This window comes from Marmota marmota, unplaced genomic scaffold (genome assembly GCF_001458135.2).
Source record: "Marmota marmota marmota unplaced genomic scaffold, marMar, whole genome shotgun sequence".
NCBI classification, from domain to species: Eukaryota; Metazoa; Chordata; class Mammalia; order Rodentia; family Sciuridae; genus Marmota; species Marmota marmota.
The window spans coordinates 867739-879650 of record NW_026000022.1 but is presented as its reverse complement, the minus strand read 5'-3'; the positions used below and the strand labels follow the sequence as shown (position 1 = coordinate 879650).

General features: G+C 47.9%; 1 protein-coding gene across 2 annotated transcripts in view; it reads right to left on the bottom strand.

The window, feature by feature from the left end:
• The window catches only part of Fhl2 (four and a half LIM domains 2), a 72515-nt gene extending 71582 nt beyond the window's left edge, over nt 1-933 (bottom strand). For both annotated transcript variants that reach the window (XM_048810465.1, XM_015504976.2), the window contains exon 1: nt 791-933. The gene's annotated coding sequence lies outside the window, so the exon portion shown is untranslated. The remainder of the gene's footprint in view (nt 1-790) is intronic.
• Between the last annotated feature and the right edge of the window lie 10979 nt (nt 934-11912).

Here is an 11912-nt window from a genome sequence, read left to right as displayed (position 1 = left end):
CCACCTCCGCCCGCCTCCCTCCTTCTTTCCTTAGCCTTGAGCTGAGTCAAGCTGGCTGGGGTATGTTTACATACAGGAACCTCCTGTCACAAATGACACTATCAGTAGTGAGATCTTATGCAATTGGTCAGAGCATTGCTCAGTACTGTGCATCTTAGTGTATGCCCAGCTCTAGATTAGTGAAATATCCACGCTTTTCCTTTTCAAAGCATGCAACAGCTTTTTGGACTTTCAAACCATCAGCTGTAACAAGTCATCTTGTATAAACATACTTTCCCAGCGTAACCAGACTCATTGGTAATTTGCCTTTTCACCCCAGGCCATCCGGAAATACTGTCAAAGAGAAAAATCTCGAGTGCACTGTGATTTTTTTTCCCCCTGCTTTGGATGTTTATTTTATAATTTTTCTTCTCCTTTTCCTTTCCATTAAAAAAAAAAAATCAGTTTTCCAGTGTTCAAAACTGATTCCCATGGAGAGAGGGCAAGATGCATGGGGGCTTCTCTCTCATTCTCTATTTCCAGGTGGACACCTGGGTAACTCTGGGCAGGGTGGATTCTGTTCTGTCCCTGAAGCCTCGGGGAGAGGGCTTTGCTGGTGGTGGGAGACAGCAGCCAGTGCTACCTGGGTCTCTGCTGGGATTTGCCCATGCACAGTGCCCAAGCCTTCCCTTCCAGGGGTGGGACACTCCCTCTGCAGAGATGCCAACATAGCCCAGTGTCCAAGCCTGGCTGTAGCACAGGGTGGGAAGATGGCATGGGAGAGAAAGGGACAGGAGACTGTGGCTCTTACCTGCAGTGTCAGAGTCCTGTCTTCCACCCTGCTGCCTGGCCAGCAGAGACACAGCCACAGAGGCAGCCTGCTTTGCTGGATGCCCCAACCGTGTGGGCACTTGTCAGCATGCTATAAATAAGGCATATCCAGAGCGCTGGCCCAGCCCAGGAGATAAGAACCCAGTCCCTGGCTCCTGAAAGCCTTTTAAGGTCTTCAGAGGCAAGGAGACTCAGGGCCCAGATGGGAAGGGGCTGTCAGGTCCCCATGTGGCCGACCTGCTTCAAGGACATCTCAGACCTGACACCTATCCCAGCAATCTAAAGAGCAGCTGAAAGGGGAAGGCCACCCACGCCAGAAATGGATCTCGCCATGTCAAACAACTGGCAGAGCCTGCAAGACTGGAGCCTGGCAGCTCCGTGGCTGCATGTCCCTTGAATGAGTCCACTGTCATTGAAGCACAGGAGCGGGAAGGCACTTCCCCTGAGTCACACAGCACCTCTGTGGTTGTGGAAGGGAGGATCTCCCTGTGTGGGTCTCAGGAGCTGCCTCTGGGTAGAGCTTACCCACCTGCTCTTCCTGGTTTAGGAGGGCATTTGCTTGGGTGAGAAGGATTCTAGAGAACACGAAAGGATCTGCTCAATGCCTGCCAGGCACATGGGCAGCTGTAGAGTGGAACACACTTCCCGAAAGTTCCTGCTCTCCTCATCCTCCCCATTTTTGCATGATTGTAGGGTTCTTGAGCTGCGGATCATTTTCTCTATGGAATTGAAACAGATGAAACTTACTGGAGCCTTTTTAAAAAGCCACATGCTGTAAGAGGAAAGAGAAGACTAGCTTGAGGGAGCAGCAGCCCCCAATTCCTCCTTAAATTTCCTGCGTATGAGTGTGCTGAAAAGACATCTCACGCACAGCCCCTCCCCAGCTGGGTCGGCAGCAGATGTCTGAGTTACTGCAGAGGCTCCAGGTCTGGGAAACCATCCCAAGGAAAGAACTGTGGACGTGGGCGGCGACCTAGCTACAAGGACAATTCTTGCAAATCTTCTTTTAATTAGGAGGTAACCTCAATGCCCAGCAAGAGCAGACCAGCAAAATGATGTAGGGGAGGGAAAGGGGGCTTCCCTCCACCTTTCTAGGTCCCTTGGGTTGCAAATTAAAGTGACATAAAACAGATTAACAGGAGGAAAGTCCTCTTAATTATGTGCGTAGGCACTAGAGTTCCACAAAATAGAGACTAAAGAGGATCACGTGGCTCAAGCCTTTAGCGCATCCTCAGCCCCAGAAAGAACAGAGGGATAGGGGTTTGGAAGGTGGAGGCCTCACAAGTTATGAAGGGTGAGGGAAGGAAAGGTATGGGGAATAAAGGCTTTATCATGTGGATAAATCTCTCAGGTAACAAATCTCCCAAAGGGAAACCCCCTATCTGTGGGTTCACATCTGCAGATTCAACAACTGCAGGCTGAACATATTACAAAATAATTGCATTTCCAGTAAACATATATAGACTTTTTTTTTTTTCTTTTTTTGGTCCTGGGGATTGAACCCAGGGATGCTTAACCACTGAGCCACATCTCCAACCTGTTTTTGTAGTTTATTTTCAGGGAGGGTCTTGCTGAGTTGCTCAGGGCCTTGCTAAGTTGCTGAGTCTGGCTTTAAACTCACGATCTTCCTGCCTCAGCCTCACTACAGGGATTACAGGTGTGCGCCACCATGCCTCGCTAGACTTTTTTCTTGTCATTATTCTTTAAGCAATATAGTATCACAGCTCTTTATGTAACATGTACATTGTATTAGGGAACATAAGAAATCTAGAGATAATTTAAAGTACACAGGAGGATGTGCACAGGTTTTATGCAAATTTGATGCCAGATTATGTAAGGAATTATGTAAGGAATCCCAGCATATGCAGATTCTGGTATCCTCAGAGATACTAACTACACTTTACTACAGATTTCCTTTATAGATATAATTTTTTTTTTTAAACAAAAGGACAGTTTTTAAGAGCTACTCTGGTACCTGTCTTTTCTCAGAACAATCTGCTCAAATTGGTTTGATATATCCTGAGCACCAAGAAAGAGGAATAAGTATTTCATAAAATGAACTATTCTGCAAGCTTTAGAAACACAGAACAATATTAAATGATATGTAAACAATATGCACGACCTACTGGTATTGAAAAAGCAGGTCACTGTATTGGAAGGGGACTCAGCACACACAGGAACCTGTCCCCCACGCCCTGAGGGGTATGTTCCAAATGGGAAGAGGTGGTGATAGCTGGATGGTGGATCTGTGTGACCTGATTTTTTTTGACTGACATGCAATTTCCAAATCATTTACAAAAACCTTTTGTTGTTTTTTATAAGCAAAATCAACTTCATTAAATGTCTAAGTTTCTGTGACTCCGAAGGCAGTTTTCTGTGTTTCTTCATTAAGGAACTCAACTTTTTTTTTTTTTAATTCCAGAATTCCTTGAGGTCTCCCTAGTCTTTGGAAAAACCCAAGAAGGGGCAGAAAGTCTTTTTTTTTTAAATGTCAGTACCAATGATATGATGGAGCTGTCTACAGAAGCCCCCAAGCACCCCGGTCAAGACAAAGGTAAGCAAGAAGGAGAGAAGGAAGGAAGGGAGGGAGGGAGGGAAAGAGAGGAAAGGAAAAGGAAGAAGAAAAGACAGGAAGAGAGAAAGGAAGCGGGAGGGGAAGAAGCCGCACTGAGAGGAAGAGGAGGAAGAACATATGAGACTTTCTACAATATCTATAATGACAACATCCCCAGTTCTTTCATGTTTTGAGACAGGGTCTTGCTAAGTTGCTGAGGCCGGTTAGAACTTGTGGTCCTCTTGCCGCAGCCTCCTGAGCCCCTGGGATTACAGATGTGGGCCAATGGCTGCCCCTGGCCACAGTTATTCTTACCACAGATTAAAGTGGGGTCACTGCCTGGGTGATACAGAGCCGTCCGTCTTTTACGTAAAACTCCTTTTCGTTGCTACCTCTGACTGGGAGAGGGGTCTCCCTGTCAGAGCTTGTCCTGGTGTCGTGGGTACAGAGGCCTCTGAGTCCTTCCACGGCCTGCCTTCTGGATACAGACGCCACATGGGGGGGTCACTTCCCCGATGACTAGTAACCTGGACTGAGGCAGAGAATCGGGTCAGTCTTCCACGCTTTCCTGTTGGGTGGCTGTTACGGAGGAGGAGGCTCTCTAACAGACTCAGCCCGGGGGCAGAGCCTGAAGAACAAGGCCTCAACCTTCTAGATTATTCTTTTGAGTTTGGGGTGCCAAAGCCCTTCCTGGGGTGCACTGACTGCTTCCTGGTGTTGTCTCTGACTGCCCACCTCTACTTTTAGTCAGTGGGCTCATGGGACAAGTGGGTCATAGAAACCAGAACCCCTTTCCCCAAACCCATGAAAGCTAAAAGCAGTATCCCAACCTTCCGCTGCCTTCCTGTGTGAGAGGCAACCATGAAGAAATTCCCTGACCCACTGTGTCTGAGAGCAGGTCATAAGACCCCCATTCCATACATGGTTCTGCCCCATCCCCAGAAGGACAGAATGCTGCCCAGAGGCACGAGGAGGAACCTGAACAGACAGGCCTTGCCGTCTCAATCTGTTTCCATCAGCTCACGCCATTCTCTCCAGTCCCCATCTTTACGAGGCCTTCCGGGGGTCCCTCCAACCTGAGCATAAACCTGGGTGGTTCACCCGGGGTCTTGGAGTCTTCAGTGTAAAACGACCATCTGATAACTTGTCTTTTGTGACAGTGGTGTCTGCCATGACCCTTATGATGGGCAGGAAAGGGATTCCCCTCCCCCCCCATTGCATCCCCGTGTGTCCTACAACATGTGGGACGGAGGGGGAACTTTACTCCAGGCCAGCCCTGGGGTGAGGCAGAGTTTCCTTAAGTTGAACCTTGACCTCAAAGGCCATGTTTTCTGAAATAACAATAGAGTGTGGGGAAAGCTCCGTGGTGGGGTGCTGCCCAGGAAAAGTGTAGAAAACGGGGTGGAGTTGGTTCCACACACTGAAGTCGACACAGAGGGAAGGCAGATCCTGTCCCTCCTCATCACGGCTGATGCTGTGTAATAAAAGGCAGAGTAACGAGAGCAAGGATTAACAAATTTATTTAACCAAGGTTTTACATGCTCTGGAGTCTTCAGGAAGGAAGACTGGAAGATCCAGGGAAAACTGTTTTATGCACAGGCCCTAGAAGCATGCCCGCCATGTAGAAACTGATCCCATGCAGATTGTCTGAAGGGGGCACCCAGCCAGGCTGGGTGTTCAGGTCCTTCTTGGCCTCTCTGGGCGCATTCCTTCCTCCTGGGTGTGGGGCAAGACCCCTTCTGGAATGGGGATCTCAGTGTCTCCTATCAGACAATTATAAAGTCAGATAATTTCTTCATGGCATGTCCAAGACAGAAAAAAGGGGAGATTAGAGTCATATGTTTTTGCTTTATGGTGGCTGGCTTTGGAGAACAGGGTTGTGATTTCCATGACCTGCCTTAGAGAACAGGAATTCTGGCTTCTATGACCACGTGGAGGAGGGAGCTGGAAGCAGGGCAGGAGAAGGTCAGGGAGAGACTGCTTTCTGAGGTTGTTTCTGAGCCTTGAAGTGCCATCGTTTGGGGTGTCCTTTTCTGAGTCTCCACGGTGCCCTCCCACTGAAATGCTTCTAGTGATTTAGTCCATCCTTCTCCTCCGGGTGCAGAGAGGAATTTCCTTTAGAGATGTGCATTTCTCTTACAGAAGGATCACTCTCCCTCACACTCGGGCGTGGCGCATTCTGGTCTCCAGTAGTGGCATCCCTGTGTGAAGTTCTCCCTGTTCCACACTGTCTCTGTTGCACAGCATGGGAGTGGGTGGGAGGTGACTGTGGAGGGAGCCTGGTTGACGTTCACACCCACCCCCTGCAGCAGACTGGAGGGAACAGCATCAGAGCAGGGTGAGGCCCAGTGTTCTGGGCTGAGGGCAGGACCAGAGTGTCAGGGAGAACTGGTCACAAATGTGGCACTTTTCTGTCTTTCACAGTATCACAGAGGAAGGACTGACGGCTATTTCTGGGTGGTGTTTTTCCAAAACTCGGAGACCAAAACCAAAAGGCGGATAGGTCTAGAACAAGCATTTTGATTCGACTTGGGAAACGTGTACTATTAAAGAACAAAATTACAATAATGAATGTTTTTTAAAGATTTTAGCTGGATTTATTTGCAATTCTAGCATCAAACTAACGGTTTACGCCCTAAAATAGAGTAAAGTGTTCTTGATGGGGCTGGGGCAGAAGAGGTTGTTTTTATAGGCAGAGTAGAACTGAAGAAAGCAGAACACAGGAACATAGAGCAGGTTGGTTATTTCAGACAGGAGTAAAGAGAACAATAGAAAATAATTGATTTGTTAATATCGGGCCAATTCAGGTTACCTTTTTGGTGGAAAAACAAATGCCAAGGGAACTTCATAATCATGCCAATTGAAAGTGTCTTGTTTGGGAAATGTGGTGATTATCCCTCTAATGCTGCTTTCTTGGAAGGTGAGAAAGCTTATTTTCAACTGGGTGATGGGGAACTTTAGTGTGAGTGATTCCATTTTGATTCATAGTCTGTGTAAGGAACTTGGTCCAAATCAATGGCCTCCTGTAATTTTCATTTAATAGTATAGAGCCCCTGCCGGAACCAGATACTGCAGGCACAAGAACAGAGTGATAAAGAGTCGGTAGGCCATGAGCCCCCACAGTTTATCCCTGTCCACTAGGTGAGGACACCCTCTATGGTCTTCTGTTAGAGGAGTGTGGGCTGTGACCCCGGTGGTGGTGAAGGAAGGGGTCACCCCTCTGTCCCTGCACTTCCAGCCTGGGCAGATGTTCCCTTGGCAGACTGGATCCGTAGATGTCACGAGAGAGGAAGCCAGAGGAGAACAAGGGAAGAGGTGGAGGAGAAACAGAGTGCAGGGAATGGACGCTGGACGGAAGGGTTCAGGGAAGGAGAGACACCACTACTTGTAAGTGGAGAAAAGGGGGCAAGGCCAAGATGTGCTTTTCTGAACCAAGAGGTGCTCAGATGCAGGACCAGTGTGTGTTGGGTGCAGAGGGTGAGTGGGCTTATGAAATGTGTCACCCACCAAGTGTCTATCTGCAGAAACTGGAGGACAAACCCCACCTCGTTTCCCAGGGAATGCCTTTCCCTGCCAAGCCACTCGGTTCGCTGTTACGGAAAGCTCTGCATAAACATTCCTTCCGCACTTTCCAGAACGAGAAACAGGCAGGGATGACGGCATGAATGTCCGAGAGTGTAAATACATCTACGAACAGCTCTGGAAAGTTTCAACCTGAAAAAAACAGCACCGCCATTTGTTGGTGTGACAGAATCCAGGCACCTCTTTCTTTTGAATGTGGCTTAGGTTGAAATCATCTGGGTGTGGAAATGAACTAAGTCACCCTGTTGGAGAACTAACTCAATAATGACCTGCATTTTGGTATCTTGTTAAATAATCATGTTGTTTGAGTTAAGATAGCAATATCCCAAAGTTAAGGCCCTGAAATAAAATTCTCCCTGACCTTCCTCCTATCTCCCCTCACTCTGACCCAAGGAAAGCCATAGAAACTAGGGTTTCTCTTTCCCAAGGCGAGTCATGGAGACCAGGATCATCCCCTTTCTCCAAATTCAACTAAAAGTTAAAAATAGAAACCTATCCTCTTTGTGTAAGAGGTGGCCATGAAGAAATTCTCTGAGCTGTCTTGCATGCAAATAGGGTTTTGTTTTAGTCAGCTTTTTTGCTACCGTGACCCAAAGACCTGATAAGAACAATTTTAGAGGAGGAAAAAATTATTTGGGGGCTCACAGTTTCAGAGGTCTCAATCCATAGAAGGCTGGCTCCATCCTTGGGGCTCAGGGCTCAGGGTGAGGCAGAACATCATGGCAGAAGAGTGTGGTGGAGAGAAGCAGCTCAGGTCATGATCAGGAAGGAGAGAGAGAGAGAGAGAGAGAGAGAGAGAGAGAGAGAAAGAGCGAGCGCTCCACTCAGCAAGGATAAAATATATATCCCAAAGGCAGGATCCCAGAGGACCCCCTCCTTTGGCCATAGCCTACCTGCCTATAGTCACTAACCAGTTAACCTCTAGGGAATTTATGCACTGATTAAGTTAAGGCTCTCATAACCTAGTCATTTCACTTCTAAACCTTCTTGTGTTGTCTCACAAATGAGCTTTTGGGGGATGCCTCACATCTAAACCAATGTAGATCTGAAAAACCCCTTTCCAGGAAGTGTCCTGCCTCTCACATGGAAGAATGGAAATCCGCACAGAGAAACCAAGAAGAATCAGAACAGACCAGCCTAGTTGGGTTTCCCCACTCAGTCTGTTAGGCCACTTCCTTGAATCCAATCATATTTCTACATGAATGTCCATGCTTCATTAAACCTAAGCATAAAAAAATGGGTAGTTCCCTTTGGGTCTGCAATCCGAAGGCCCCCGTGTTATGAAACTATTGGCAAATAAAGTTGTGAATAGTTGTGTTAGTTCTTGTTCTGTTAGTCAGCTTCCCCGTCACTGTGACAAAATACCTGAGATCAACAACATTAGAAGGAAGAAACCTTTATTTTGTTTCATGGTTTCTGAGGTTGGCCCCATCATTCTGGGCCTGTGGCAAGGCAGAACATCATGGCAGGGAGTGCGTGGTGGAGCAATGCTGCTCCTCTCAAGGTGAACATGAAGCAAAGAGAGAGAAAAGGGGCCAGGGTCCCACCATCTCTTTCAAGGAAACACCCTCAATGACCTAACTTGCTTTTTCTACATCCTGCCTCCCAGAAGTCTCCCAACAGTTAGGGGACCAATATATGAGCCTTTTGGGGGATATTTAAGATCCAAATCATACCACTGTTAACTCACCTTTTATTACAGGCTGTCCACCAGGACACCTCAAGGAAGGCTGCAGCTCCATCCAGGGGCCTTCATCTTGTCCCTCAGCCTCGGGGTGTGATGACTCCCACAGTTGTCATCTGAGTCTTGTACTGTCCCTTGAACTTTCCCAAATGCAGCCCACCCACACCTTTGTTCCTTGGTTTGAATACTCCTCCAAGGACCTAGGTTGGTTGTGGCTTCTCTTTCCATACCTGGAGCCCTGCTAGGATTGGATTGTGTCCCCCAAGTTCATGGGTTGGAAACCGAATCCCCAATACTACAGTGTTAAGGGGTGGAACGTTCAAGAGGTGATCAGGTCACGCGGGCTCTGCCCCCATGGCAGAGTGGACTAACATCTTCCTTATGAGAGTGGGTTTGTTATAAAAGGGCCACCAGCCCCCCTTTGCTCTCTCACATGCCCCTTCACCTGTGGTGTCTCCCACCATGGTAAGATGCAAGAAGGTCTTCCCCACATGTGGCCTGTGATCATAGACTATTCAGCCTCCAGAACCATGAGCCAAATGAACTGCAGTTGTTTATAAATTACCTGGTCTGTGGCATTCTGTTACAGCAGCAGAAAATGGACAAAGAGACCCTGATAGATGCAGAAGGGAAATCGAGGTGTCTTCAGAAGCAGCTCAAGAGAATCAAGCTCATACCCCTTCTCTACTGCAGCTGAGTGAAAGGAAGGGTGAAATCTCTGCAGGAGGGGCCCCCTGCTGCTGCTGTGGATGGGAGACTGCCTTCCACGTGCAATTGTTGGCCACCAATGAGAGCATCACATAAGCCTCCAGATCCGGGTACAGTGCAGGTTCTGGTAGGAGTCAGGGGGAACCCAGCAATCCCAGGGAGAGAATTTTCTACCATGCTGATGGAGTAGCTGGCCAGAGTCCTAATGAAGTGATTTCAAAGGAAATGAAGAAATCAATATTTCCTGCATAGCCGTGTTTCTAGACTGAGTCACGCCTGCCTTAATAACAACAATACCTGCCATTTATTGAGTTTCCTATGACTGAGACGCTATCCAAGGGGCGCAGCCAGGATGTGGTAGGTCAGGACTCAAAAGCCATGCACAATCATGTTCTCGATGCCATGCTCTTGGGTATGGCTTCTCTTTCATACTTGGAGCCCTGCTAGGATTGGATTGTGTCTCCCAAGTTGATTTGGGATGATTTTGATGGTAGAATTGGCTTTGGGAAGCATCAGAAAATGCCTGTTACTATATAGTCACTCCTCTTCACCTTGGATGTTGTTCCCTACAGAGGCGCAGGTGGGGAGGATGGATGGGGGACCTGCAAGTGGCAGAGTCTGATGGCAAATCCACTCCGCAAGCCTGTAGTTCACTTCTGCTCACTCTTCTATTCATGAACATGGAAGCTGGAGAAAGAGGAAGCAAGTCACGTGTTTTCCATTTTGCACTTACTTTATCAGATGAGCAGGATCCTTATTTCCTTTCTGGATGACTGATGTGCTGATGGATCCTGCTCAGAGTGCCCTGAGAACCAGCAGCCGTTCACCCTCCCCCAGTCCTCCCTGAAGAGACCACCCCTGACCCCCAGCAGGCCTCCCTCGGGATCAGGGGCAGCCTCACCTTGTTCCAGAGCTCGCCGATTGGTTTATGAGTCGTGCAAAGAACGACTTTCTGACTCACACTACACTTGCAGAAGTTAACTTTAAAATGTCCTCAATGCGCAGGCTTCCGGAGGAAAATCACAAGGTAAAAATATTTTCTGAGCAAAAAACAGACTATGGTATTTACTTTATGTGAAGAGTTTGGTGGCAGTAACTATATTCATGTTGGTGTGCAGCCCTTGGCCCCAGCCATTTCCAGAACTTTTCCAACTCACCAAACTGAAACTCTGTCCCCATTAAACAGCCTCTCCCTGTCTACCCTCCAACTAGCCCCGGCAGCTACCACTGGAGATTCTGTCTATGAATTTGACTGTCCTAGATACTGCCTGTAAGTGACATCTTGGAGTATTTGTCCTTTTGTGAGTAGTTTTTCTTCTCCCAGTGGAATGTCCTCAAGTTCCATCCATGCTGCGCTGAATATCAGAACTCCCCCCTGCTGTATTTTTGGAACTGGGGGTTGAGCCCAAGGGTGCTTTATGACCGAGTCACATCCCCAACTCCTTTTTATTTTGCAACAGAGTCTTTTTAAGTTGCTTAGGGCCTTGCTACATGGCTGTGGTTGGCCTTGAACTTGAGATCCTTCAGCTTCAGCCTCCTGAGTCTCTGGGATTACGGGTGTGTGCCACCATGTCTGGCTTTTTATATAAGGAACTTGAGAACCCACGGATTTCAGTATCCTGGATGGGTCCTGGAACTCATTCCCTTCAGATATCAAAGATGATTTCTTTTCTTTGTTGGGGGCAGGTACTGGGAATTGGACTCAGGGGCACTCAGTCACTGAGCCACATCTCCAGCCCTGTTTTGTATTTCTTTTATTTAGAGACAGGGTCTCACTGAGTTGCTTAGGGCCTCACTTTCGCTGAGGCTGGCTTTGAACTCGCTATCCTCCCCTCTCAGCCTCCCATACTGCTGGGATTATGGGCGTGTGCCTCTGTGCCTGGCCAAAGATGATTTCTTGAAAGAGTGACACGATTGTGAGAATCGAGTCCTGGGGAGATGGAGCGGGTGGGGAACCAGAGCAGGACAGCATCCCCAAAGCCAAGGAAGTATTTCCAGAAAGAGGGGTTGATTAGGGGTACCCAGTGCTAGAGAGGCATGGAACAAGGACAGAGACATCAGAGATGACAGCGTGGAAGGCTTGGGCAACATCAACAGAGAAGTCCTGGTGGATTTGAGCGTCCTTGGATTTTGATATCCACATTGAGGTCCCAAAGATTCTGAAGGAAAACTGTACTTAGCCTCAAACAGTAAATAAATTGTCGTGGAGGGAATTAGTTCAATGTGTCCCAAAGGGATGGTGGTGAAGAGGCCATAGAAATTGGAGTATCCATATGCTAGCCGTTCGTTTAATTAAGCCCTTTGATGGGTAGACTAATTAGAAGAAAAATATATTGTGTTGAAAGAAAAGTGCATCAAATTTAATTAGGGGTAATGAAATGGTGAATCGCAGACACTGTGTCAGTTATCAGGGGAGCAGGGCTGGGCAGTTGAAGGTGTGACTAAGCCCTTTCCAGGTAAGTTCAGCAGGGAGGGGCCTAGACAGTAGCACCCAGGCCAGTTCCCCAGGGCCACAGGTCTATGCAACAAGCTGTCCTCAAGAACACTTGTTGATTTATAGCACTGTGAGTCACC